The following is a 25,762-nucleotide window of genomic DNA, read 5'->3' as shown; positions in this document are numbered from 1 at the left end:
AATTGCTCTACACTCTTGTGGTAAGCTATGATTCATCTTGCGGTGTTTCTGATTCCACTGACTTCTGCTATCAACACCTGCTAGCTAATCTGCTTGGATCACTTACCTTTGTTGACTCGTTCCATATCTCACTGATGCCTGGGTCCTTTGCTACTTAACATCTGCTGCCCCATTTTGCAAATTCCCACACAGTCTTACTGTGTCCTCCAGAATCTAATTCAAATTACTCAACATTACCTTCAAAGCCCTCAATAAAACAGCCCTACATATAAATCAAATCTCATCTCAAGATACACTTCCTCTCACACTCTTAGATCTACCACTGACCTGTGCCTTGTCCCTGATAACCACCTCTCACTCCTGTCTCTATGACTCATCCCATGCTATCACGTATCTATTCTATTCCCTACAACACATAATCTTATTCAACCCCAGGCTTCAAATCTTTACATGCTCTGTGAACACTCAACTCTTTATTAGAGCTTACCCTACTGCCTCCTACGGCTACCCACACTGGTACACCCTCAATGGGGCAAGCATGAACCTTATTTATCACCTGTAATATAGTGACTGAACATTATAAAGGAATCCCTTTTGTAGACTTTATTTCTTCACTGAGACAGATGACAGCAAAGCATATATTAATAGTAATAATAGGCTTACATAATAGTAATAACATTGCAAATGAAGAATTATTGGTAATATTAGAATAAGATAAGAAAAGAGTTCAGGAGTTGCCCTCAAAGGCTTGTATTATATTTTGTTGCATTCTACTTTTATTGGTAATACTCTATTAGTACTAATATTACCTTGGAAATTCATTATCAAAATTAAGTAAAATCAAAACCATGGGCAGTAATAGGAGTGAACGATTCCCATATTGTTATATTATACTCATGCGATAGTTTAAAGGTTGGATCCAGTAAAAGGGAGAAGTCTGTGTATGAGGTAGTACAGAAAAGAGGAGCTTTGTTCAGTGAGACATGTACAGCGTTGGTGGTATAGTGGTGAGCATAGCTGCCTTCCAAGCAGTTGACCCGGGTTCGATTCCCAGCCAACGCAACAATGTTTTTAATTAATCTATACAAGAAACATTGGAGTCAGGAATCATGAAACAAGTGAAGTAAAGTCAGATCATATGTATTATTATTACTGCTGCTAGAACTGTACAAGTAAATGTGTTTAAGACAATATTTGGATAATCATGCTTAGGAGCATCGTTATTTAACAGCCCTTTAAAAGTCTAATATATTTCTAAAATAATTATGTAACAATGAATACATACTTAGAGATGATATTAACGGAAAAGTGTCTTCAAAATATAATCCATATGTTCTGTAAATCTACATTTTAATGAATGAAATTTACATAAATATATCTTGCTTTTCTCTGCACCTTGTTCGTGTCTCTTAACCAGCGCCCACCCTCTTGGGCACAGGCTTCCAGCTTGTACTGAATGGTAACCAGGCATCTGACTTGTCTTTCTCATTACTTTGTTACATTGCTTACCCACCTTTAGGTCATCTGAAATAATAGACAACCCCCCAACATATGTGGAGATGACATTAACAGCATAGTATCCTAAAGATAATTCATTTATTCTGTTCAACTACATTTTAATGAATTCAATTTACATAAACAATAAAAAGATGTAAATGTAAACATAAAACAAACATAATTACAAAGCCAAAAAGTCTGTGTGTGCCGAGCAATCACATTTTAAGCAAAACTTATTTAGGGATTCTTGCAAGTCCCAGGAGGGAAAAGGTGTATGGGAGCACAAGACAGGGACAGGCTCAAGTCTTAGTGGGCACTGTTACATGGGAGCACAAGTCAAGGGTAGACACAGCTGTATGGAAGCACAAGTCAATGGTGGGCACAGCTGTATAGGAGCACAAGTCAAGGGTGGGCACAGCTATATGGTAGCACAAGTCAAGGGTGGGCACAGCTATATGGGAGCACAAGTCAAGGGTGGGCACAGCTATATGGGAGCACAAGTCAGGGACAGGCATAGGTGTATGGGAGCACAAGTCCGGGGTGGGCACCGCTGTATGGAAGCACAAGTCAAGGGTGGGCACAATTGTATGGGAGCACAAGTCAGGGACAGGCACAGCTGTATGGGAGAACAAGTCAAGGATGGGCACAGGTGTATGGGAAACTAAGTCCGGGGTGGGCACAGCTGTATGGGAGCACAAGTCCGGGGTGGGCACAGGTGTATGGGAGCACAAGTCTGGGGTGGGCACAGCTGTATGGGAGCACAATTCCGGGGTGGGCACAGCTGTATGGGAGCACAAGTCAGGGGTGGGCACTGCTATATAGGAGCACAAGTCTGGGGTGGGCACAGGTGAAAAGTCATAAATGACTAAAGCTAAGAGCTCTGCTACAAGTACAAATACATTTTAAATTTCCAATACCGGGAGTTGAACCTGGGCCACAATCAGGAATCCTAACCTCTAGAATCTATGTGACCTGACAGCAGGATACGTGTGATAAGAACTGAACACAGATATGTCATCTACCTGCAATGCAACCAGACTACATGGGGGGAATTTATCAATGTGAGGGTTTGGCAGGGAGATCAAGCCCACCGCACATCAAAGCATTTCACCAGTGATATTACATTCACACTGCTGGGGATGTGCCCCACAGGGGGGTCCTGATCTTACCTAGGGATACAACTTGTGCCAGTACTAAGCAGCATTGCCATTATCATGGTATATCTGGCCGATACCAAGTTAAAAAAAAATGTGTCTCCTTAATAAATCAAACTGTTTGCTGTGTCCCCTTGAGTAAAAAAACAAACAAATCATATACATGCCCTCTTTATAAATAAAAATACTAATAGAACCACCTTTATTAATTAAAATGGTAATAGTACACCCAGCAGTTTTTCTGCGAAATTTCAGTGGTTTGCTATTGATAAAATGACCCAAATCCTCACTTGACAAAACCCACCCCCTCCATAGTAATAGCTGATCACAGATCTCTCACCTACCTGCTGTGCAGACAGACACCAGGGGTCTGAGTCATTAAGGACATTAAGCAAAAACACAAAAAAAAACATGCAAATTTTTTCCTAGACAAACCATGTGACAATACAAGGGGTGCAAATTAGTTTATTGTTTTGCACATAAGTAAAAATCTGGCTGTGTTTTCATGTAGCACACAATTACATGATAGCTTTAGTTTTACACTAAAATTTAAAGTTGATCTGGGCCATGTCCTACCCCAACTATAAATCTGTCCCCACATTTTAAATTTACCTCCCCCTCCAATGCATCATGGTTTTGCCCAGGTGCATACTTTTTTATGTTTTACTTTCCTTAATCACTCAGGCAGAGCCGTAACTTAGAATTGTAGCGCCTGGGGCGAGAAATACAAACGCCACCCAACTAGCCCTCAATTTTAACCAAATTAACCTAAAATATTCCTAATTTGCGTCCCCCTTAAGCGTTGTGCCCTGGGCGGTCGCCCCTGTCGCACAGCCCTAGTTACGGCCCTGCACTCAGGCCCCCTGTGCATGTCCTATATAACCTGGTAACCCTTTACCTGCCTGCTGATCACAGGGAATCTCCTCTCTCTCTGAGCTATGGAAAGTATCACCAGGATCAGGACTTGTGTCTCTATCATCTGTCTGTGCCCTGTTCTTACATGTAGTGTGGTAAACCGTAATCAATATAATAGAGGCTCAGAAGAATGCAGTATGATTAACTTGTAGCAAAAAAATGACTAGTTCTCTCCATTAAAAAGTTGAAATCAGGATGAGTAATGTATATTTTTTATTTTGAGGTAATTTACTATTTTAAAAAAATTAGAATTTTAGTAATTGTAGTCGTGGCCGACTAGAAATCCATTGGGGTCTCCCCGCGCAGGTTCAAATCCTGCCGATTCATTTTTTTTTTTCCATATGACCAATAATCTGCAACAGAGTGTATATTTAGCCACTAGGTGGCAGTGGTGTACAACAGATAATCCCTATGTTGACTCAGGAAGGCAGACAGAGAATGACAAGACACACAAGCATACTTGCCCACTCCTAGAATGTACAGGGCCAAAATTATGTGATTTGTGACGTTGACCCGCTCCCTGGACTCGCTTTTCACAAACATGAGGGAAGAAGGAGCGCTCTGGTGCTCCTTCTGCCCCATATCGAGTGATGAAGTCCACTCCCTCATTCTCTCTTCTCCTCCTTCCACCTGCCAACTGGATCTCATCCCCTCTCACATCCTTCGCTCGCTTTCCCCCTCTGACTACGCCCACCTTGCACACCTCTTCAATCTGTCTCTCTCTACTGGCAGTGTCCCCTCTTCCTTCAAACATGCCCTTATCTCCCCCATTCTTAAGAAACCTAAACTTAACCCCACCTCTCTAGCTAACTACCGCCCCATATCACTTATCCCCTTGTCCTCCAAACTACTTGAGCGGATTGTCTTCAACCGCCTCTCCACTCCACTCTCTGCTAACTCCCTACTTGACCTCCTCCCTACCGCCCCCTCCACTCAAAGTCACTAATGAACCTCCCTACTCATTCTCTTGGACCTCTCTGCGGCCTTTGACACCGTGGACCACCCCCTTCTTCTGCAGACCCTTCTCTCTCTGGCACTGTCCTCACTTGGATCACCTTCTACCTTGCCAACCGCTCCTTCTCTGTTTCCACTCCTGACTCATGCTCACTCCCCTGCGCCCTCCTCATTGGGGTCCCTCAGGGCTCTGTTCTCGCCCTCTTCTTTTCTCTCTGTACACCACCTCCCTGGCTGTACTCATCTCTTCCTTTGGTCTCCAGTATCACCTCTATGCTGATGACATTCAAAATCTCCTCTCCTGACCTTCCCCCCCCCCTTCCTATCTCATGTTTCTGACTGCCTCTCCGCTATCTCCTCCTGGATGTCTTCGTGGTTTTTTCAAAATCAACATTGCGAAAACTGAACTCATTGTTTTCCCTCCTTCTAAATCTTCTACCCACCGTGAACTTTCCATCACCATTAATAACACTACCATCTCTGCTGTTCACCAACCCTGCTGCCTGGGTGTCACCCTGGACTCCGCCCTCTTTTGCCCCCCATATTCAATCTCTTGCCCACTCCTGTCGCTTCCAACTACAGAATATTGCCTGCATTTGGCCCTTCCTCTCTCAGGAGGCTGCTAAAAACCATCATCCATGCACTCATTATTTCCCGTCTTGATCACTACAACCTTCTCCTCATCGGCCTCCCCCACTCCCATCTTCCCCTCTTCGTTCGTTCGCTCTGTTCTTAACGTGGCTGCAAGACTTATCTTTCTCTCACGCTGCTCTTCCTCCCTTCTCTGCCTTGCCCTTCAATGGCTCCCTTTCCCCTTCCAAATCCTCTTTAAACTCCTCACTGTCACCTACAAGGCCCTCTCTCTTTCCACTGCCCCTTATATCTCTAACCTCCTCTCCATCCACACTCCCGCATGTTCCCTGCTTTCGGCCAATGACCGCCACCTTTCCTCTGCACTGATCACCTCATCCCAATTCAAGACTTCTCCCGTGCTGCCGCCCTTCACTGGAACAATCTCCCTCCCTCCATCCGCCGGTCCCCTAATCTTGGCTCTTTCAAACGGGCTCTCAAAACCCATCTGTTCCTTAAGGCTTACCAACCATCCATATAACCTTATCGTTCTCATCACCTCCCACTTTCCTGTCTCCTCTTGTATTTGAACCCCTCTACTGACTACTCTTGTGCCTGCTGTCCATTTCCCCTCCCCTTAGTATGTAAGCTCTTATGAGCAGGGTCCTCTTCCCTTCTGTCTCAATACCATTTCTTCTTCTCCTACACCACTCTACTTGCTATGCTTGGAGATATTGAAGTCTTGGCTATATTTGTTCTACTCTGTACTGTCGTACCCTTGTATACTGTCTGTACAGTATATTTGTATTTTGTACGGCGCTGCGGACACCTTGTGGCGCCATGTAAATAAAGAAGAATAATATTATTACTTCTTTCTTTCTGCTACTGATTCTTCTCCCAATACAACCAAGCATCTGACTCGCCTTCCTCATTGCTTTGTTACATTGCTTACCTGCCTTTATGTCACCTGGAATAGTGACTGCTAGATCCCATTCCTCCTCAGTAGTTTCCATTATAGTGCCACTAATACTATATTTAGGCTTTAGATTTTTGAGACCCAAGTGCAAGATTTTGCATATTTTGGCATTAAACTGTAGTTACCACTCTCTTGACCATTCCTCTAGTTCAGGGGTCGGCAACCCCCGGCACGCGAGTCAGACGTTGCACGCGGGGCGTTTTCGCTGGTACGCCGGCCCCCAGGTCACGTCCCGACATCAAGGGGGAACGCTGTTTTCGGGAACTCCGAGCTTCCGCCGCTAGTGTCTCTGAGGAACAGGTAGTCTCCATTTGAACTGTAGCGCACATGCGGTCATTTATTCAAGTAGCGCAGCACTACATTCTCTACCTTCAGCCTCCTTCTATCTGTTTTTCCCCTCTTCCTCTCCCTTCTGACTCATTATTATTGAGTGCCTCTCTCGTGGTGCACTGTAAAAGAGAAGCCTGAAGTAAGTTAGATCTCCCATCTGCATTACAACTCTGCCTTTTCCTGCCTCCATTTTTCCCTCCCAATGTGTGCATCTTCCACCCACTTGCATGCCTCTGCCCCATGAGTGCCTCTGTCCCACCTGACCCATGTGTGCCTCTGTCTCCCAGCCAATATATGCCTCTGTCCCTCCTGCCCCATGTGTGTCTCTGTCCCTCCTGCCCCATGTGTGTCTCTGTCCCTCCTGCCCCATGAGTGCCTCTGTCCCACCTGACCCATGTGTGCCTCTGTCCCTCCTGCCCCATGTGTGCCTCTGTCCCTCCTGCCCCATGTGTGCCTCTGTCCCTCCTGCCCCATGTGTGCCTCTGTCCCTCCTGCCCCATGTGTGCCTCTGTCCCTCCTGCCCCATGTGTGCCTGTGTCCCCCCTGCACCAAGTGTCACTGTGTCTCCCCTGCCCATATGTGCATCTGTCCTCCCTGCCCATGTGTGCCCAAACTGTTTGTACCTGTCTTACATTGTGGCTGCCTGTTCCTTTATCTCTCCCGCTTTGTGTGCATGCCTCCCTTGTCCCTCCCATCCCATTTGTTTCCCCTTTTTTCCTATGTGCCCCCACAACCCACAGTCCTATTGTACAACACCTGCTAACCCATTGTCTTCCACATCTCCTCTTTTCTCACCTTTTGTTCTGCTCTCCTGAATGTGGTAGGCAGCGTTAATAGCTGCTGATCTGAAGCGACGTAAAGGAACAAAGGCAAAACCGCATCCACCGCCACATAACTGAACCTGAAAATTGTAACCTGAGGCTGGTGGGTAAGCAAAACTTTCCTTTAATAAATCGTGTGGGCTTTTTCTTCAGAGGGTTACCTCTGGGTATAATACTGCTATTGTTGGAGGTAACCCCTAAAGGAGGCTTTTGCACAGTGAAGCCTATTTAACAGAAAATATCTGTCCTTTGCGTGTGTGTATATATATATATATATGCACACCTGGGCTTGACAAGGTTTTAGCCGGCACACTGACAGAAAAAGGTTGCCGACCCCTGCTCTAGTTTACCTAGATCATCAATCATTTGTATTATCCCTCCTGATGCGTCTACCCTGTTGCATATCTTTGTGTCATCTGCAGTAAGACATACTTTCCTTCCATTACAATTTGCAATGTCTCCAATAAAAATATTAAAAAGCTTTGGTCCAAGTACAGATCCTTGGGGTACTCCACTGGTAACCTTTCCCTCCTGTGGATGTAATACGTTTACTACATCTCGCTGCTTTCTATCCTGCAACCAAGATCTTATCCATTCAACCATCTTAGAATTCATTCACAAGCTGTTGAGTTTATTTAACAGTCTGCAATGTGGGACAATATCAAAAGCCTTTCTGAGATCTATATAAGCTACATCTACAGCCCCTCCTTGATCTATTACATTAGTCACCCAGTCAAAAAAGTCATTAAGATTTGTTTGACATCTCCCCCCAGTAAATCCATGCAGTTTGGTATCTTATTAAATTGCTGGATTTGAGATATTCTACAACTCTTTCTTTTAAGAGTGTTTCCATCTCTTTCCCTACTACTGATGTAAGGCTCACTTAGTTGTTCGCCTCTTCCTTGCTTCCACTTTTGTGCATTGGGGCTACCTTCGCCCTATTCCAGAATTACTGTATCTAGTGACTGGTTGAATAATTCTGTTAATGGTGTTACCAGCACCCTTTAAACCCTTTTAGAATCCGTGGATGGATCCCATGTGGCCCCATTGATTTATCCACTTTCAGTTTTGAAAGATATGTTAGGACTGTTTGCTCTGTAAATGTACTTGTAACTTAACTGTGGTCCCTTCCCCTCTTCATATTTAAGTGGTTTGGCATTGATATAATCACCCAGAACTAAGCCAAAAATCGCCACTTGACAACCCCCTCTCCAACACACATACTAACAGCTGACCACAGACATCTCACCTACCTGCCGAGCAGCCAGACCCCATGTGTATGTCCTATATTACCTGGTAACCCTTTACCTGCCTGCTAGTCACAGGGAATCTTCTTTTTCTCAGTAAGCTGAGCTATGGAAAGTATCACCTGGATTAGGACTTGTGTCTCTATCAGATTTCTGTGCCCTGTTCTTACATGTAGCGTGGTAAACCGTAATCACCATAAGAGAGGCTCAGCAGCATTCGGTATGATTAACATGTAGCAAAAATATTATTTCTCTCATATAAAAAAAGTGGAAATCAGGATAAGTAATGTATATTATGTTTTTTTGAGGGAATTTTCTATTTTAAAAAGTGAGCATTTTAGGAATTCTACAAAATTAAAAAAATAACTCCTTCGAGCCGGAAACCTCTGCTATTCCCTGTGCCAGGCTGCTCTTGGAGCCCTGATGAAGACTGCCCTGTGCAACAAAGTAATCTTACTCTTCACCAGCAGCTAACGGCGCCGCGAGTGTTGTAAGTAAAACGCGCATGTGCAGCTCTCTGTTGTCCTCTCTTAAGCCGGATGATTTGCTGTTTGTTTACTCATGTGCATGGAATATGTACCTATATTCATGCTAATAGCTATAATTGTTAGCTCATGATTATTTATTTATGAGTTATTATAGTTATTATATTCATATATGTCACATCTGTGTGATGATTGTGCGGCAGTACAGAATCAGTGGTGCCCTTTAAATAGACATTGATATACCGGTTTTCTCCAGACTTTTTAACTAGAAATGTTGGGAAGTACATGAAACCTCTGAATTTGTCCTAATTCCCTTATCATGACCATAGTACACTTTCTCATGGATTTTTGTGCCAAGTAACCAAGTAGAGCTGTTATTAGCACAAATAAAATATCATATTCCCATACCGGGAGTCGATCCCAGGCCGCCTGGGTGAAAACCAGGAATCCTAACCGCTAGACCATATGGGATCTGATGAGATTGGCTCTGAAGTATCAGCTGCTTACAGACATCTCACCAACCTGCCCTGCAGCCAGACACCATGTGTATGTCCTATATAACCTGGTAACCCTTTACCTGCCTGCTAATCCCAGGGAATCTCCTCTCTCTTAGTGAGCTGAGCTATGGAAAGTGTCCCCAGGATCAGGAATTGTGTCTCTATCAGCTGTCTGTGCCCTGCTCTTACATGTAGTGTGGTAAACCGTAATCACCGTAATAGAGGCTCAGCAGCATGCAGTATGATTAATATGTAGCAGAAAAATTACATTAAAAAGATTAAATCAAGATGAGTGATGTATATTTTGTATTTTTTTGGGTAATTTAGTATTATAAAAAATAAGAATTGTAGAACTTATTCAAAACAAAAAAAATAACTCCTTCGAGCCGGAATTGAACCAGCGACCTAAGGATTTCTGCATCAACTTACACTACAGTCCTCCGCTCTACCAGCTGAGCTATCGAAGGATTGTGTGTGCATTGATTCTGTGACATCATAGGTCAAAACAAAACTGTCACAAACTGTAAAATTCCTAAGAATTTGACCCAGCGATCTACCTGGATTCACTGAGAAGTTACAGCCCCAATGAGTGGCAGAGAAGAAGGTGTAAGTGGGTATGGAAACAAGATGTATTGATACTCTAGGTTGCCTCTAACTTCTCTAAGGACTACCAATCCTTCCCACATACACAAGTGAGTGTAACGTACCACCCAAAATGTAACCATCCTGACAAAGGTGCCGAAAGTTGGGATGACTCATCAATCAGACCCTTACTGCCTAAACTGGGACAACTGGTAAACTAACAACTGCACATCACTGCCAGTTAATGACTAAAGTACCACATAGAGTAAAGGTGGTGTGTGCGGGCAGATACTGATGGCCAGATGAGAGGTAGAGATAACCAACAAACTTAAAATTGTTGAGGAACACGCCAGACATTGTGCCATTTCAAATTGAATTTGTAAAATTGCATTTTGCTGTATTTATATCCTATGAGTTGGGGCAATGTCCAATTCATTCCGCTGTTAGGTGTGGTTGGGGTAGGACTGGAATTTCCACCAAATATGAAACGAGCTGAAAATTCCGTAGAGCAGTTTTAAAATTTTTGCTCATATTTATCAAGGGGCCATTTTTTTTAAACTGGTGCAAAAGGTGCTGTAACCCATAGCAACCACTCAGATTATACGTTTGATTTTATAAATACTCTTTAGAAAACATCTGTGCACCAATTGTCAGAAATGTCCCCCATAGAGAACAGAATTGTGTACAGCAATTTGATACTATAATTACTATACAATACAAAGGGCCTAAATGAAGTCCAAACGCAACTTGCGGGAAAGTTGTCTATTGCTCCGACCGTTTTCAAATACATGCGTATCTCAAGAACATTTCCATATGACATACAGATCAGACTGCAGCACACGCACACATATGCGCAATCAAGGTCTCATCAGAACCCAGAACACTTTAATATGAGCATAAAATAGAAACTTATCAGCATAAATACATATCTATAATATAAATGTCTAGTGGCGTGTGTTAGTCTGTCTGTGTGTGTGTGGAAAATATAAAACCAAGCTGCAGCGCTACCTGCTGGGCAGAGTTATACACTGACCTACTAAATTCTTAGTGTGTGTGAAAAAAAATAATCAGAAAGGGCTGAAATTTGGTATACTAAGATGTTTTTAATTTGTTAATTGTTAAAAGTGTTTATAAAGATTTAAAAAAAATATATATATATCTCTTGACGGAGAAGTGACAGTTGGGAGTGGTTGGTGGTTGCCGGGGGTGACAGTGGGGAGTGGTTGGTGGTTGCCGGGGGTGACAGTGAGGAGTGGTTGGTGGTTGAGGCCTGGGCTATGGCCCAAATGCATGACAAGAACCTTTTTAACACCTTAAGTAGCTTGATTTGACTAGAATGCATGAGTATCATGCACAGGTTAACTTGTATATATATATATATATAATTTTCAAACTTTTTTAATACTAATTACATAAATAAACCTGTTTGCAATTCATACTGTACACATTCGATGCATTTATTGAGTCTATCTTAGCTGTATACAGCTGTCTGCGTTAGCTACTGGTGCACATACATATAACTTTTAAATCAAAGGCTGTGTCGTGCAGGGGAGGGCTGGCAAAATTTAGCTCAGGGGGCGAGACTCGAATCAGCAGCCTATGAGGAACATTTTAGAGAAAAACAATTGCAGTTAGCACAGAGACCCAGCCCAAGGTAGCCCATTGTGGGACCGGCCCCGGGAGGCATCTGCCCCCCCATCCCTGCCAGCCTCTGATGTTGTGCCAGTCATCACTATCAGCCGGCATTTACTCTGGCCCTGTAGTGGGTACAAAAGACACTGCTGAAAACATGCGGACATACGGCAGACACAGGACCTGAATCAGCCGGATCTGTGTTGCTTTCATTGGCATAAGGTCCATTTCTGGGCATACATAAGACTACTTCACACTACACAACGGACTTATATCCAACATAAAACAGGCCTAATATGTGTAAAACCTCAGTGTTCTGCTTGTTATACCAAAGCTGATTGGTGCAGAGTATAAAGAGTATCTCCTCTGTATCCTCCTCCCAGAGTCACCACTTCTCCTCCATCACAATCAACAACACCACAAATTTCATGAGGCCCAAAGCCTGCTGCCTTGGTATCACTCTTGAATCTTCTATAGTTGAAACCACATTGCATGAATGTAAGAGTCATAATACAATGCCAGGAGTTGGTACACAGTTATACGCTTGTCAGAGAGAAAGTAAAGTAAGATATAGGTATAATAATGTGACGGTTTGTGCAATGGACTAATAGACTTATATAGCCCCTGAAGACAGAATTTGGCATAAGCTGACCTCATCCTGTTTCAGGCAAATATGTAAGGTAAAAGTTCTCTAAAACTGGTGTTATATGTCTCTCCATAATACTCCATGCTTCCCCAAACAGCCAGACTCAGGATCAAGACCCACAGAAACCAGGGAGTCATATGCTCTAGCAAGGCATCAGTATGCATGGCATTAAAAGCATAGGAAGTTAGAAGGGATCATGATCATAGACCCAGGGGTTACTGTAGCGGAAGGCTGTGACATTCACATCAAGTCTGTCTTCCAGTCCTGTCGCCTCCATCTTCAAAACATTGCTAGAATATGTTCCATACCGAAGATGATACTAAAACTTAGTATCATTCTCTCATCTTCTTCCGCCATGGCTATTGTAACCTCCTCCTATCTGCCATTCTCCTCACCCATCTATCCCCACTGTCACACTCTGCTCCCCAGGTATCTCTACCCGAGCCTCAAAGTACTGATTTTCATATTAACCTTCTTGGTATAGGCTGTCAGCCACGCTTGACATCTCTGATTATCCACACCTGTGGTTAGTCATTCTACTATTGGCCAGTCCTCCTTTATAAGGCTCCTCCTTTTACTTGTCCTTTGCTGGTTCTTCCAGTCAACACCTGGCCTGGTTCAGCTGCCTGTTCTGTTATAGCTACTCTGCTTATACTGCTGACTGCTGCTACTTCTTATACATCTATGTGGTAAAGCCGTGGGTCATCATTGCTGCATGTTCGGAGTTCGCCGATTTCTGCTCATCTGGTCCACTCACCTGTGGTAATCGCTGTGACCAATGCCCGCTAAGCTACTCTGCATACACCGCTGACTGCTGTTACTCCTTCCACATCTTTGTGGTAAAGTCATGGGTCATTGTTTCTTTGTTCACCTGCTCTATGTCATCTGTGCTGGTGCTGCGGTCTACATTTGCTGCCTCTCTTATATGTATCGCTGCTTACTGCTGAATTGCTCTACACTCTTGTGGTAAGCTATGATTCATCTTGCGGTGTTTCTGATTCCACTGACTTCTGCTATCAACACCTGCTAGCTAATCTGCTTGGATCACTTACCTTTGTTGACTGGTTCCATATCTCACTGATGCCTGGGTCCTTTCTTCGTTGCTACATATTTGGATACAGTTGAACTTTCATTCTAATGACTGTTAGAAATATTCGTTGTTGCCAATGCTGCTACTGTGTCTATTCTCCTATAGTATCAAGCTGTGCTCCTCCATCTGTAGTAATCTCAGCACTTCAGTGTACTTTGTATTTATATCTCATTCCCTAGGAGGTATTGCTGTTGTCTACAGTTATTATATATCCTGCTCATATTTGTGGAACTTCGTGATTGGTGCCATTCTACTACTATTGCCGTGGTTCTTCATTGTAGTGTATCCTGTTCCTCATTTGAACTTGTACTTACGTTTCAATTCTAGTGGAGACAGTTTTTATTAAATTGATACTTAAATCGTATCCTCTTCTATGCTGTTTGGTTCTGTTCTCCCAACTGTTATACTGGGAACTTCCCTGAAGGACCGCGACCTGCAGGGTGGGAGCTGCTAAGCCCAAATTCCCTTGCGGGATTCCCTGGTGAAGACCTTCCACCCTGTTAGACTCTGCGCGCCTCCAGGGGGGTCTAGTTATCCCAGTTCAAAAAGCAGGATCACACTCCTGCATGTGCTAACCAGACACCCACTTCAAAGCATCCTAAATGCCACAGCAAGATTGATCTACTTCCTTTGCTACTTAACATCTGCTGCCCCATTTTGCAAATTCCCACACAGTCTTACTGTGTCCTCCAGAATCTAATTCAAATTACTCAACATTACCTTCAAAGCCCTCAATAAAACAGCCCTACATATAAATCAAATCTCATCTCAAGATACACTTCCTCTCACTCTCTTAGATCTACCACTGACCTGTGCCTTGTCCCTGATAACCACCTCTCATTCCTGTCTCTATGACTCATCCCCTGCTATCACGTATCTATTCTATTCCCTACAACACATAATCTTATTCAACCCCAGGCTTCAAATCTTTATATGCTATGTGAACACTCACCTCTTTATTAGAGCTTACCCTACTGCCTCCTACGGCTACCCACACTGGTACACCCTCAATGAGGCAAGCATGAACCTTATTTATCACCTGTAATATAATGACTGAACATTATATTATTATTATTATAGTTTATTTGTTAGGCGCCACAAGGTATCCGCAGCGCCGTACATGGTACAAACAGTAGACTATACAGGGTAAAACAATACAGAACAATAAACACAAAGTACCAGAACTTCAGAAACTCCAGGCAGCTAAATACTGTAAAGACGGAGCGGAAGAACAGGTCTGGAGACAGGAGGGGAGAGGGGCCCTGCTCATACGAGCTTACATCCTAAGGGAGGGTAGACAAAATCAGGCACAAAAGGGAGCCAGTGAAGCAAAGGGGAGAGAAAAAGGAGCCAGTGAGAAACAGAAGATGTGAGAGGTTAAGTGGATGGTTGGTAGGCCTTAAGGAACAGGTGAGTTTTAAGTGCCCGCTTGAAGGAGCACAGATAGGGTGAAAGACGGATGGAGCGAGGGAGGTCGTTCCAGTGAAGGGGGGCAGCTCGGGAGAAGTCTTGTATTCTAGAGTGGGAAGAAGTAATCAGAGTGGAGAAGAGGCGGCGATCATTGCCTGAGTGCAGGGAGCGGGCGGGAGTGTGGATGGAGAGGAGGTTGGAGATATAAGGGGCAGTAGACTGGGAGAGAGCCTTGTAGGTGGTGGTGAGGAGTTTGAAAAGGATTCTGTAGGGGAAGGGGAGCCAGTGTAAGGCAAGACAGAGAGAGGAGGCAGAGGAGGAGCGGCGTGTGAGGAAGATGAGTCTCGCAGCCGCATTAAGTATAGAGAGGAAAGGGTGAGGTGGGAGCAGTGGAGGCAAGTAAGGAGGAGATTGCAGTAGTCGAAGCAGGAGATGATGAGAGCATGGATGACAGTTTTGGTGGCATCTTGAGAGAGGAAAGGATGGATGCGGGCAATGTTACGGAGTTGGAAGCGACAGGCATGGGCAAGGGATTGAATGTGGGGGGCAAAAGAGAGAGAGGAGTCAAGAGTGACTCCTAGGCAGAGAGTTGGGTGACAGAGGAGATTGTGGAGTTGTTAACAGTTAATTATAAAGGAATCCCTTTTGTAGACTTTATTTCTTCACTGAGACAGATGACAGCAAAATATATATTAATAGTAATAATAGGCTTACATAATAGTAATAACATTGCAAATGAAGAATTATTGGTAATATTAGAATAAGATAAGAAAAGAGTTCAGGAGTTGCCCTCAAAGGCTTGTATTATATTTTGTTGCATTCTACTTTTATTGGTAATACTCTATTAGTACTAATATTACCTTGGAAATTCATTATCAAAATTAAGTAAAATCAAAACCATGGGCAGTAATAGGAGTGAACGATTCCCATATTGTTATATTATACTCATGCGATAGTTTGAAGGTTGGATCCAGTGAAAAGGAGAAGTCTGTGTATGAGGTAGTACAGAAAAGAGGAGCTTTGTTCAGTTAAAGATGTACAGCGTTGGTGGTATAGTGGTGAGCATAGCTGCCTTCCAAGCAGTTGACCTGGGTTCGATTCCCGGCCAACGCAAAAATGTTTTTAATTAATCTATACAAGAAACATTGGAGTCAGGAATCATGAAACAAGTGAAGTAAAGTCAGATTATATATATTATTACTGCTGCTAGAACTGTACAAGTAAGTGTGTTTAAGACAATATTTGGATGATCATGCTTAGGAGCATCGTTATTTAACAGCCATTTAAAAGTCTAATATATTTCTAAAATAATTATGTAACAATGAATATATACTTAGAGATTATATTAACGGAAAAGTGTCTTCAAAATATAATCCGTATGTCCTGTAAATCTACATTTTAATGAATGAGATTTACATAAATATATCTTGCTTTTCTCTGCACCTTTTCCGTCTCTCTTAACCAGCGCCCACCCTCTTGGGAACAGGTTTCCAGTTTGTACTGAATGTCAACCAGGCATCTGACTTGCCTTTCTCATTACTTTGTTACATTGTTTACTCACCTTTAGGTCATCTGAAATAATAGAGAATCCCTCAAAATATGTGGAGATGACATTAACAGCATAGTATCCTAAAGATAATTAATTTCTTCTGTTCAACTACATTTTAATGAATTAAATTTACATAAACAATAAAAAGATGTAAATGTAAACATAAAACAAACATAATTACAAAGCCAAAAAGTCTGTGTGTGCCGAGCAATCACATTTTAAGCAAAACTTATTTAGGGATTCTTGCAAGTCCCGGGAGGGAAAAGGTGTATGGGAGCACAAGTCAGGGTAGGCACAGCTGTATGGGAGCACAAGTCAAGGGTGGGCACAGCTGTATGGGAGCAAAAGTCAAGGGTGGGCACAGCTGTATGGGAGCACAAGTCTGGGGTGGGCACAGCTATATGGTAGCACAAGTCAAGGGTGGGCACAGCTATATGGGAGCACAAGTCAAGGGTGGGCACAGCTATATGGGAGCACAAGTCAGGGATAGGCACAGGTGTATGGGAGCACAAGTCCGGGGTGGGCACAGCTGTATGAAAGCACAAGTCAAGGGTGGGCACAACTGTATGGGAGCACAAGTCAGGGACATGCACAGCTGTATGGGAGAACAAGTCAAGGTTGGGCACAGGTGTAGGGGAGCACAAGTCAAGGATGGGCACAGCTGTATGGGAGCACAAGTCAAGGGTGGGCACAGCTGTATGGGAGCACAAGTCAAGGGTGGGCACAGCTATATGGTAGCACAAGTCAAGGGTGGGCACAGCTATATGGGAGCACAAGTCAGGGACAGGCACATGTGTATGGGAGCACAAGTCCGGGGTGGGCACAGCTGTATGGAAGCACAAGTCAAGGGTGGGCACAACTGTATGGGAGCACAAGTCAGGGACAGGCACAGCTGTATGGGAGAACAAGTCAAGGGTGGGCACAGGTGTATGGGAGCACAAGTCTGGGGTGGGCACAGCTGTATGGGAGCAGAAGTCCGGGGTGGCCACAAGTGTATGGGAGCACAAGTCAAGGGTGGGCACAGCTGTATGGGAGCACAAGTCAGGGGTGGGCACAGCTGTATGGGAGCAGAAGTCCGGGGTGGCCACAAGTGTATGGGAGCACAAGTCAAGGGTGGGCACAGCTGTATGGGAGCACAAGTCAGGGGTGGGCACTGCTATATAGGAGCACAAGTCCGGGGTGGGCACAGCTGTATGGGAGCACAAGTCCAGGGTGGGCACTGCTATATAGGAGCACAAGTCCGGGGTGGGCACAGCTATATGGGAGCACAAGTCCGGGGTGGACACAGCTGTATGGGAGCACAAGTCTGGGGTGGGCACAGCTGTATGGGAGCACAAGTCTGAGGTGGGCACAGGTGAAAAGTCATAAATGACTAAAGCTAAGAGCTCTGCTACAAGTACAAATAAATTTTAAATTTCCAATACCGGGAGTTGAACCTGGGCCACAATCAGGAATCCTAACCTCTAGAATCTATGTGACCTGACAGCAGGATACGTGTGATAAGAACTGAACACAGATATGTCACCTACCTGCAATGCAACCAGACTCCATGGGGGGAATTTATCAATGTGAGGGTTTGGCAGGGAGATCAAACCCACCGCACATCAAAGCATTTCACCAGTGATATTACATTCAGACTGCTGGGGATGTGTCCCCACAGGGGGGTCCTGGTCTTACCTAGGGATACAACTTGTGCCATTACTAAGCAGCATTGTCATTATCATGGTACATCTGGCCGATACCAAGTTAAAAAAAATGTGTCTCCTGAATAAATCAAACTGTTTTCTGTGTCCCCTTGAATAAAAAAAAACAAACAAATCATATACATGCCCCCTTTATAAATAAAAATACTAATAGAACCACCTTTATTAATTAAAATAGTAACAGTACACCCAGCAGTTTTTCTGCTAAATTTCAGTGGATTGCTATTGATAAAATGACCCAAATCCTCACTTGACAAAACCCACCCCCTTCATAGTAATAGCTGAACACAGATCTCTCACCTATCTGCTGTGCAGACAGACACCAGGGGTCTGAGTCATTAAGAACATTAAGCAAAAACACAAAAAAAAAACATGCAAAATTTTTCTTAGACAAACCATGTTACGATACAAGGGGTGCAAATTAGTTTATTGTTTTGCAGATAAGTAAAAATCTGGCTGTTTTTTCATGTAGCACACAATTACATGATAGCTTTAGTTTTACACTAAAATTTAAAGTTGATCTGGGCCATGTCCTACCCCAACTATAAATCTGTCTCCACAATTTAATTTACCTCCCCCTCCAATGCATCATGGTTTTGCCCAGGTGCATACTTTTTTATGTTTTACTTTCCTTAATCACTCAGGCAGAGCCGTAACTTAGAATTCTAGCGCCTGGGGCGAGAAATACAAACACCTCCCCCCTAGCCCTCAATTTTAACCAAATTAACCTAAAATATTCCTAATTTGCGTCCCCCTTAAGCATTGTGCCCTGGGCGGTCGCCCCTGTCGCACAGCCCTAGTTACGGCCCTGCACTCAGGCCCCCTGTGTATGTCCTATATAACCTGATGATCACAGGGAATCTCCTCTCTCTCAGTGAGCTGAGCTATGGAAAGTGTCACCAGGATCAGGACTTGTGTCTCTATCATCTGTCTCTGCCCTGTTCTTACATGTAGTGTGGTAAACCGTAATCAATATAATAGAGGCTCAGAAGAATGCAGTATGATTAACTTGTAGCAAAAAAATGACTAGTTCTCTCCATTAAAAAGTTGAAATCAGGATGAGTAATGTATATTTTTTTATTTTGAGGTAATTTACTATTTTAAAAAAATTAGAATTTTAGTAATTGTAGTCGTGGCCGACTAGAAATCCATTGGGGTCTCCCCACGCAGGTTCAAATCCTGCCGATTCATTATTTTTTTTCCATATGAAAAATAATCTGCAACAGAGTGTATATTTAGCCACTAGGTGGCAGTGGTGTACAACAGATAATCCCTATGTTGACTCAGGAAGGCAGACAGAGAATGACAAGACACACAAGCATACTTGCCCACTCCTAGAATGTACAGGGCCAAAATTATGTGATTTGTGACATTGACCCGCTCCCTGGACTCGCTCTTCACAAATGTGAGGGAAGAAGGAGCGCTCTGGTGCTCCTTCTGCCCCATATCGAGTGATGAAGTCCACTCCCTCATTCTCTCTTCTCCTCCTTCCACCTGCCAACTGGATCTCATCCCCTCTCACATCCTTCGCTCGCTTTCCCCCTCTGACTACGCCCACCTTGCACACCTCTTCAATCTGTCTCTCTCTACTGGCAGTGTCCCCTCTTCCTTCAAACATGCCCTTATCTCCCCCATTCTTAAGAAACCTAAACTTAACCCCACCTCTCTAGCTAACTACCGCCCCATATCACTTATCCCCTTGTCCTCCAAACTACTTGAGCGGATTGTCTTCAACCGCCTCTCCACTCCACTCTCTGCTAACTCCCTACTTGACCTCCTCCCTACCGCCCCCTCCACTCAAAGTCACTAATGAACCTCCCTGCTCATTCTCTTGGACCTCTCTGCGGCCTTTGACACCGTGGACCACCCCCTTCTTCTGCAGACCCTTCTCTCTCTGTCACTGTCCTCACTTGGATCACCTTCTACCTTGCCAACCGCTCCTTCTCTGTTTCCACTCCTGACTCATGCTCACTCCCCTGTGCCCTCCTCATTGGGGTCCCTCAGGGCTCTGTTCTCGCCCTCTTCTTTTCTCTCTGTACACCACCTCCTTGGCTGTACTCATCTCTTCCTTTGGTCTCCAGTATCACCTCTATGCTGATGACATTCTAAATCTCCTCTCCTGACCTTCCCCCCCCTTCCTATCTCATGTTTCTGACTGCCTCTCCGCTATCTCCTCCTGGATGTCTTCGCGTTTTCTCAAAATCAACATTGCGAAAACTGAACTCATTGTTTTCCCTCCTTCTAAATCTTCTACCCACCGTGAACTTTCCATCACCATTAATAACACTACCATCTCTGCTGTTCACCAACCCTGCTGCCTGGGTGTCACCCTGGACTCCTCCCTCTTTTGCCCCCCATATTCAATCTCTTGCCCACTCCTGTCGCTTCCAACTACAGAATATTGCCTGCATTTGGCCCTTCCTCTCTCAGGAGGCTGCTAAAAACCATCATCCATGCACTCATTATTTCCCGTATCGATTACTACAACCTTCTCCTCACCGGCCTCCCCCACTTCCACCTTGCCCCTCTTCGTTCGTTCGCTCTGTTCTTAACGTGGCTGCAAGACTTATCTTTCTCTCACGCTGCTCTTCCTCCCTTCTCTGCCTTGCCCTTCAATGGCTCCCTTTCCCCTTCCAAATCCTCTTTAAACTCCTCACTGTCACCTACAAGGCCCTCTCTCTTTCCACTGCCCCTTATATCTCTAACCTCCTCTCCATCCACACTCCCGCATGTTCCCTGCGTTCGGCCAATGACCGCCACCTTTCCTCTGCACTGATCACCTCATCCCAATTCAAGACTTCTCCCGTGCTGCCGCCCTTCACTGGAACAATCTCCCTCCCTCCATCCGCCGGTCCCCTAATCTTGGCTCTTTCAAACGGGCTCTCAAAACCCATCTGTTCCTTAAGGCTTACCAACCATCCACATAACCTTATCGTTCTCATCACCTCCCACTTTCCTGTCTCCTCTTGTATTTGAACCCCTCTACTGACTACTCTTGTGCCTGCTGTCCATTTCCCCTCCCCTTAGTATGTAAGCTCTTATGAGCAGGGTCCTCTTCCCTTCTGTCTCAATACCATTTCTTCTTCTCCTACACCACTCTACTTGCTATGCTTGGAGATATTGAAGTCTTGGCTATATTTGTTCTACTCTGTACTGTCGTACCCTTGTATACTGTCTGTACAGTATATTTGTATTTTGTACGGCGCTGCGGACACCTTGTGGCGCCATGTAAATAAAGAAGAATAATATTATTACTTCTTTCTTTCTGCTACTGATTCTTCTCCCAATACAACCAAGCATCTAATTCGCCTTCCTCATTGCTTTGTTACATTGCTTACCTGCCTTTATGTCACCTGGAATAGTGACTGCTAGATCCCATTCCTCCTCAGTAGTTTCCATTATAGTGCCATTAATACTATATTTAGGCTTTAGATTTTTGAGACCCAAGTGCAAGATTTTGCATATTTTGGCATTAAACTGTAGTTACCACTCTCTTGACCATTCCTCTAGTTCAGGGGTCGGCAACCCCCGGCACGCGAGTCAGACATGGCACGCGGGGCGTTTTCGCTGGTACGCCGGCCCCAGGTCACGTCCCGACATCAAGGGGGAACGCTGTTTTCGGGAACTCCGAGCTTCCGCCGCTAGTGTCTCTGGGGGAACAGGTAGTCTCCATTTGAACTGTAGCGCACGTGCGGTCATTTATTCAAGTACCGCAGCACTACATCCTCTACCTACAGCCTCCTTCTACCTGTTTTTCCCCTCTTCGTCTCCCTTCTGACTCATTATTATTGAGTGCCTCTCTCGTGGTGCACTGTAAAAGAGAAGCCTTAAGTAAGTTAGATCTCCCATCTGCATTACAACTCTGCCTTTTCCTGCCTCCATTTTTCCCTCCCAATGTGTGCATCTGCCACCCACTTGCATGCCTCTGCCCCATGAGTGCCTCTGTCCCACCTGACCCATGTGTGCCTCTGTCTCCCAGCCAATATATGCCTCTGTCCCTCCTGCCCCTTGTGTGTCTCTGTCCCTCCTGCCCCATGTGTGCCTCTGTCCCTCCTGCCCCATGTGTGCCTCTGTCCCTCCTGCCCCATGTGTGCCTCTGTCCCTCCTGCCCCATGTGTGCCTCTGTCCCTCCTGCCCCATGTGTGCCTGTGTCCCCCCTGCACCAAGTGTCACTGTGTCTCCCCTGCCCATATGTGCATCTGTCCTCCCTGCCCATGTGTGCCCAAACTGTTTGTACCTGTCTTACATTGTGGCTGCCTGTTCCTTTATCTCTCCCGCTTTGTGTGCATGCCTTCCTTGTCCCTCCCATCCCATTTGTTTCCCCTTTTTTCCTATGTGCCCCCACAACCCACAGTCCTATTGTACAACACCTGCTAACCCATTGTCTTCCACATCTCCTCTTTTCTCACCTTTTGTTCTGCTCTCCTGAATGTGGTAGGCAGCGTTAATAGCTGCTGATCTGAAGCGACGTAAAGGAACAAAGGCAAAACCGCATCCACCGCCACATAACTGAACCTGAAAATTGTAACCTGAGGCTGGTGGGTAAGCAAAACTTTCCTTTAATAAATCGTGTGGGCTTTTTCTTCAGAGGGTTACCTCTGGGTATAATACTGCTATTGTTGGAGGTAACCCCTAAAGGAGGCTTTTGCACAGTGAAGCCTATTTAACAGAAAACATCTGTCCTTTGCGTGTGTGTATGTATATATATATATATGCACACCTGGGCTTGACAAGGTTTTAGCCGGCACACTGACAGAAAAAGGTTGCCGACCCCTGCTCTAGTTTACCTAGATCATCAATCATTTGTATTATCCCTCCTGATGCGTCTACCCTGTTGCATATCTTTGTGTCATCTGCAGTAAGACATACTTTCCTTCCATTACAATTTGCAATGTCTCCAATAAAAATATTAAAAAGCACTGGTCCAAGTACAGATCCTTGGGGTACTCCACTGGTAACCTTTCCCTCCTGTGGATGTACTACGTTTACTACAACTCGCTGCTTTCTATCCTGCAACCAAGATCTTATCCATTCAACCATCTTAGAATTCAATCTCAAACTGTTGAGTTTATTTAACAGTTATAGTCTGCAATGTGGGACAATATCAAAAGCCTTTCTGAGATCTATATAAGCTACATCTACAGCCCCTCCTTGATCTATTACATTAGTCACCCAGTCAAAAAAGTCATTAAGATTTGTTTGACATCTCCCCCCAGTAAATTCATGCAGTTTGGTATCTTATTAAATTGCTGGATTTGAGATATTCTACAACTCTTTCTTTTAAGAGTGTTTCCATCTCTTTCCCTACTACTGATGTAAGGCTCACTTAGTTGTTCGCCTCTTCCTTGCTTCCACTTTTGTGCATTGGGGCTACCTTCGCCCTATTCCAGAATTACTGTATCTAGTGACTGGTTGAATAATTCTGTTAATGGTGTTACCAGCACCCTTTAAACCCTTTTAGAATCCGTGGATGGATCCCATGTGGCCCCATTGATTTATCCACTTTCAGTTTTGAAAGATGTGTTAGGACTGTTTGCTCTGTAAATGTACTTGTAACTTAACTGTGGTCCCTTCCTCTCTTCATATTTAAGTGGTTTGGCATTGATATAATCACCCAGAACTAAGCCAAAAATCGCCACTTGACAACCCCCTCTCCAACACACATACTAACAGCTGACCACAGACATCTCACCTACCTGCCGAGCAGCCAGACCCCATGTGTATGTCCTATATTACCTGGTAACCCTTTACCTGCCTGCTAGTCACAGGGAATCTTCTTTTTCTCAGTGAGCTGAGAAATGGAAAGTATCACCTGGATTAGGACTTGTGTCTCTATCAGATGTCTGTGCCCTGTTCTTACATGTAGCGTGGTAAACCGTAATCACCATAAGAGAGGCTCAGCAGCATTCGGTATGATTAACATGTAGCAAAAATATTATTTCTCTCATATAAAAAAAGTGGAAATCAGGATAAGTAATGTATATTATGTTTTTTGAGGGAATTTTCTATTTTAAAAAGTGAGCATTTTAGGAATTCTACAAAATTAAAAAAATAACTCCTTCGAGCCGGAAACCTCTGCTATTCCCTGTGCCAGGCTGCTCTTGGAGCCCTGATGAAGACTGCCCTGTGCAACAAAGTAATCTTACTCTTCACCAGCAGCTAACGGCGCCGCGAGTGTTGTAAGTAAAATGCGCATGTGCAGCTCTCTGTTGTCCTCTCTTAAGCCGGATGATTTGCTGTTTGTTTACTCATGTGCATGGAATATGTACCTATATTCATGCTAATAGCTATAATTGTTAGCTCATGATTATTTATTTATGAGTTATTATAGTTATTGTATTCATATATGTCACATCTGTTTGATGATTGTGCGGCAGTACAGAATCAGTGGTGCCCTTTAAATAGACATTGATGACAATGACATACCGGTTTTCTCCAGACTTTTTAACTAGAAATGTTAGGAAGTACATGAAAGCTCTGAATTTGTCCTACTTCCCTTATCATGACCATAGCACAATTTCTCATGGATTTTTGTGCCAAGTAACCAAGTAGAGCTGTTATTAGCACAAATAAAATATCATATTCCCATACCGGGAGTCGAACCCGGGCCGCCTGGGTGAAAACCAGGAATCCTAACCGCTAGACCATATGGGATCTGATGAGATTGGCTCTGAAGTAGCAGCTGCCTACAGACATCTCACCAACCTGCCCTGCAGCCAGACACCATGTGTATGTCCTATATAACCTGGTAACCCTTTACCTGCCTGCTAATCCCAGGGAATCTCCCCTCTCTTAGTGAGCTGAGCTATGGAAAGTGTCCCCAGGATCAGGAATTGTGTCTCTATCAGCTGTCTCTGCCCTGCTCTTACATGTAGTGTGGTAAACCGTAATCACCGTAATAGAGGCTCAGCAGCATGCAGTATGATTAATATATAGCAGAAAAATTACATTAAAAAGATTAAATCAAGATGAGTGATGTATATTTTGTATTTTTTTGGGTAATTTAGTATTATAAAAAATGAAAATTGTAGAACTTATTCAAAACAAAAAAAATAACTCCTTCGAGCCAGAATTGAACCAGCGACCTAAGGATTTCTGCATCAACTTCCACTACAGTCCTCCGCTCTACTAGCTGAGCTATCGAAGGATTGTGTGTGCATTGATTCTGTGACATCATAGGTCAAAACAAAACTGTCACAAACTGTAAAATTCCTAAGAATTTGACCCAGCGATCTACCTGGATTCACTGAGAAGTTACAGCCCCAATGAGTGGCAGAGAAGAAGGTGTAAGTGGGTATGGAAACAAGATGTATTGATACTCTAGGCTGCCTCTAACTTCTCTAAAGACTACCAATCCTTCCCACATACACAAGTGAGTGTAACGTACCACCCAAAATGTAACCATCCTGACAAAGGTGCCGAAAGTTGGGATGACTCATCAATCAGACCCTTACTGCCTAAACTGGGACAACTGGTAAACTAACAACTGCACATCACTGCCAGTTAATGACTAAAGTACCACATAGAGTAAAGGTGGTGTGTGCGGGCAGATACTGATGGCCAGATGAGAGGTAGAGATAACCAACAAACTTAAAATTGTTGAGGAACACTCCAGACATTGTGCCATTTCAAATTGAATTTGTAAAATTGCATTTTGCTGTATTTATATCCTATGAGTTGGGGCAATGTCCAATTCATTCCGCT

The 25,762-nt window shown here is 44.1% G+C and overlaps 5 non-coding genes across 5 annotated transcripts; 2 read left to right on the top strand and 3 right to left on the bottom strand.

The window, feature by feature from the left end:
* Positions 1 to 990: 990 nt before the first annotated feature.
* Positions 991 to 1,062, top strand: TRNAG-UCC (transfer RNA glycine (anticodon UCC)). Its single transcript has one exon. It is a non-coding gene; the product is annotated as a tRNA-Gly (tRNA).
* Positions 1,063 to 9,348: 8,286 nt separating this feature from the next.
* Positions 9,349 to 9,420, bottom strand: TRNAE-UUC (transfer RNA glutamic acid (anticodon UUC)). The gene has a single exon. It is a non-coding gene; the product is annotated as a tRNA-Glu (tRNA).
* Positions 9,421 to 9,823: 403 nt separating this feature from the next.
* Positions 9,824 to 9,913, bottom strand: TRNAY-GUA (transfer RNA tyrosine (anticodon GUA)). The gene is given in 2 exon segments: positions 9,824 to 9,859; positions 9,877 to 9,913. It is a non-coding gene; the product is annotated as a tRNA-Tyr (tRNA).
* Positions 9,914 to 15,847: 5,934 nt separating this feature from the next.
* On the top strand, positions 15,848 to 15,919 carry TRNAG-UCC (transfer RNA glycine (anticodon UCC)). Its single transcript has one exon. It is a non-coding gene; the product is annotated as a tRNA-Gly (tRNA).
* Positions 15,920 to 24,640: 8,721 nt separating this feature from the next.
* TRNAE-UUC (transfer RNA glutamic acid (anticodon UUC)) lies at positions 24,641 to 24,712 on the bottom strand. Its single transcript has one exon. It is a non-coding gene; the product is annotated as a tRNA-Glu (tRNA).
* Between the last annotated feature and the right edge of the window lie 1,050 nt (positions 24,713 to 25,762).

The sequence above is a fragment of the Mixophyes fleayi genome, chromosome 3, assembly GCF_038048845.1.
Source record: "Mixophyes fleayi isolate aMixFle1 chromosome 3, aMixFle1.hap1, whole genome shotgun sequence".
Taxonomy (NCBI): Eukaryota; Metazoa; Chordata; class Amphibia; order Anura; family Limnodynastidae; genus Mixophyes; species Mixophyes fleayi.
This window is presented reverse-complemented; position numbering and strand designations above follow the sequence as displayed.